The following is a 3,189-nucleotide window of genomic DNA, read 5'->3' on the forward strand; positions in this document are numbered from 1 at the left end:
AAGGTCAATAAAATCATGTTACTGCTGTTAGATTTTAAAATGTTACATATTTCATGTACCTCTGATCTTCCGTTTTTAAAGAGAATTTTCCATCTCCTAAAGTGTTAGCCATCATTTTCTTGGGGGGAGGAGTGGGGGTCTCGGCAGTAGTACACCCATTGATCCTGTGAATAGCATTGATTAAGTGCTGTGTCACCTTTTAAAGTTTTCCCTACATGGCGGCACTCTGAGCCACTGCTTTGCAGGGTACTGCAGCATGACCTGATTCACTTGTGGAATGCCACTGCGAAGAGTGAAACAATCCGGGGCCGCAGCGCTAGTCCATTAATTCTCAGGATAAGTGGAGGCTCCCGGCAATCAGACCCCCATACATCAATATGCCATCACTTTGAGACTAGGACACCTCTCAATATTTTTGTAGCATGCGGTCCTCTTCTATATGGTAAACTGAACCCCCACCCTTACTGTTTCAGTTTATAGTAACCGTTTTTCTTAACATTCTGTGTTTGATTCTTTAGTTGTAACTGTTGCTTCACCATTCCCCACTACCAAATCTACTTGTGATTAACTTATTTCACTCTTATGAGCAAAGGTAGGAAATACTTACAGCAACAGTGAGACAATTTTATCAGTATACTCTCCTTGTAACTTCTGATTAACGCTTGTTAATCTTTGCTATTACTGTACTGCTTACATAAAAGTATTTTTTATTTCTGTTTTTAAAACTTTTTTTTCTCAAAGGTTCTTCTATGATTAATTTCTATTTTGTCTAAATGGTTTTAAGATCATTGCCTGTTTTCATACTCTTTAAATAAAATTGTGTACATGCTCTTTGTCATGATCCATGGGTATGTGGACCCACTACTCCGCACCGCCGTAGCAGAGTAGCAGCTGGCCAAGCAACAGTCTATACAAAGTCCTAGCACAAGAGTACCTGTAATAGTCGAGACAGTAGCAGAGGCTTAGGCAGAGATGGAACTTGAAGGCAGATGAAGCCACACGTGGCAGATGACACCAGACGTGGTGTATGACAGCAGGTGTGACAGGTGGCACAACACGACTCCAACACTAGATAAGGCTCAGGAACAAGCACAGGATACAGGTAGCAGGGCACGGGAACACTGGGAATAGGATAACATTATGGGGCCATTTGCTAAGATTAACGTGGGAATACACAACAAAGCTTAGGAAAGGAGTGAAAGGACAGGGCCCTTTTTTATAGTCCAGGGTGATCTGGGGATAATTAATTAAATACATAAGTGCGCGCTGGCCCTTTAAGGCTGGGAAGGAGCGCGTGCCCTAGAGACCAGTGCAGCGCTGGGCGGATGTGAGCACTGGCGTCCCCTGGGAGGCGCTGGCCTGAACATGGAATTCTGCGGTCTGAGCCATCGAAGGGTGTATAAGGGCAATGGTTAGCGGCCGCGGACGGTACACTCTTGAATTATGAATTCGATGCTAATTTATCTATGTTTATTTACTTTACTTCAAACACAGAATGTAAAATAATGCTTCTTTAAAGATTAAGATATCTCTCAGATAGCAGTCATCTGGGCTCTAGTTCCACAGTTAACAAGAAAGTTTGTTTGGATTGTCGCACCAGGCCTATAGTTTGTAAGACAAAGATGACAGCGGGGCACCGCACCAACAGCGTAAATCAAGGAAAATGTTAATAATATTTACAAGATGCAATTTACAAACAAGCATATAGTTAAAAACATGCACCACAAGTATCTGCCCAACCCTGGGTTTTGCCCTGTCTGCTTCTTTCGTGCCCCGTTATAGATACAGAAGAGAGCCTGTCGCCATATTAATACTGAAAGCAGTCTTCATTTTCTGAGTGTACTACTCATGAAAGTAGGTTTTGATATTCGTCTGTCCACCACATTTTTGCCCTATGTCAGATCTATGTCTTTATACAGAAAGTGTGTCAATTTGGTATCCGTTTCGCTGGCTTACCTCTGGACAGTTTTTTATTTTTAAAAAGAAAGCTGAAAAGCATTGGCTGTGCAGTGCTGCAAAAACTTACTCTACTGTACTCTTCACATGGCTCTAAAGAGAAGTGTACCCATTTGTGTAATAATACAATTCTAACCAGTGAAATAAAAGTCTCCAAGCGGCGCACGTTTTGGATCCCTTTTTATAATTTGCAGGAAAAACAACGTTTCAGGGTTGTATGGGCAAGTGCAAAAATTATGTTTAAATTAATATACAAAGCCTAGAGGTCCAAAGGTAGAATGTCATTATAATTCACTCCAATGGATTATAAATAAACTCTCCCTTTCAGTATTTCATGCTTGCCATAAAGGTTTATTTATAGCCATGACTGGAAGTTGTGACAGCCATTCACGTTTGCATGTGAAGTCAGTTGATAATATAACCTGCTCAAAATAAAGCCCAGTACTCTGTCCTTGTTCCAGCTGTCATAGTTTTTCTTTTATGTGGGATTGTATGTAATAATGGATTATCAATCACATGAGAGAATATTCTGCCATAAGAAATGATTACTCCCTACTTCCCACACAGAACTTTGAACTATATCTGTTATGACTGCATTTCGTACTTGAAAGTCAATAAAAGCAAATGCTATTGGTGTTTCCTAGTTGACTTTAAGTTCCTTTGCTTGTTTCAACTTGTGCCTACTTGTAATCTATTTTTCTGGCAAGCCATTCAGTTGTTAAAAGTAAAAACAATTGGTGGGACAGATCAGAGCTACTGAAATAAGTTGGTATTCAAATACGCTAACTTGAACTTAAAACACATGTTGTTAACTATAAAAAAAAAACAACTTCCCTGATAATAAAGAAATTGTTTTTTCTATCGTAAAGGATAAACAAAGGGTTGTCCTATTTGAATCTGTAAAATCAGATCTGTAATATATAAAGAAAATGTACTTGAGACAGGAGAGGTCGTTTATCTCAAATATAAGACCAAGTGAGCGTCTTGATGAACAGGATCCACAAGATCATCTCCTAGTAGCCCAACATGAAACCCAATCCACCCTCATTGTAAATTCCAGTGGCGCTTCTTGCATTCTTCAGTTGAGTTGACGCCAAAGGTTCACATACACTTAGGCTAAATACATTCAAAGTCACTTTTTTTACAACTCCAAACATTTCATGTACACTTCATTTTACTAAGTAAATTAGGGCTTCTACTTTGTTCGCATCAGAGGTGGTTTAAATTTAGGTT

The 3,189-nt window shown here is 39.6% G+C and overlaps 1 protein-coding gene across 2 annotated transcripts in view; it reads left to right on the forward strand.

Annotated features, from left to right (window-relative positions):
- PAPSS1 (3'-phosphoadenosine 5'-phosphosulfate synthase 1) overlaps positions 1–2,599 on the forward strand; it is a 113,627-nt gene extending 111,028 nt beyond the window's left edge. For both annotated transcript variants that reach the window (XM_075860591.1, XM_075860592.1), the window contains one exon: positions 1–2,599. This exon is cut by the window's left edge and continues 1,500 nt beyond it. The gene's annotated coding sequence lies outside the window, so the exon portion shown is untranslated.
- Positions 2,600–3,189: the final 590 nt, after the last annotated feature.

The sequence above is a fragment of the Rhinoderma darwinii genome, chromosome 1, assembly GCF_050947455.1.
Source record: "Rhinoderma darwinii isolate aRhiDar2 chromosome 1, aRhiDar2.hap1, whole genome shotgun sequence".
NCBI lineage: Eukaryota > Metazoa > Chordata > Amphibia > Anura > Rhinodermatidae > Rhinoderma > Rhinoderma darwinii.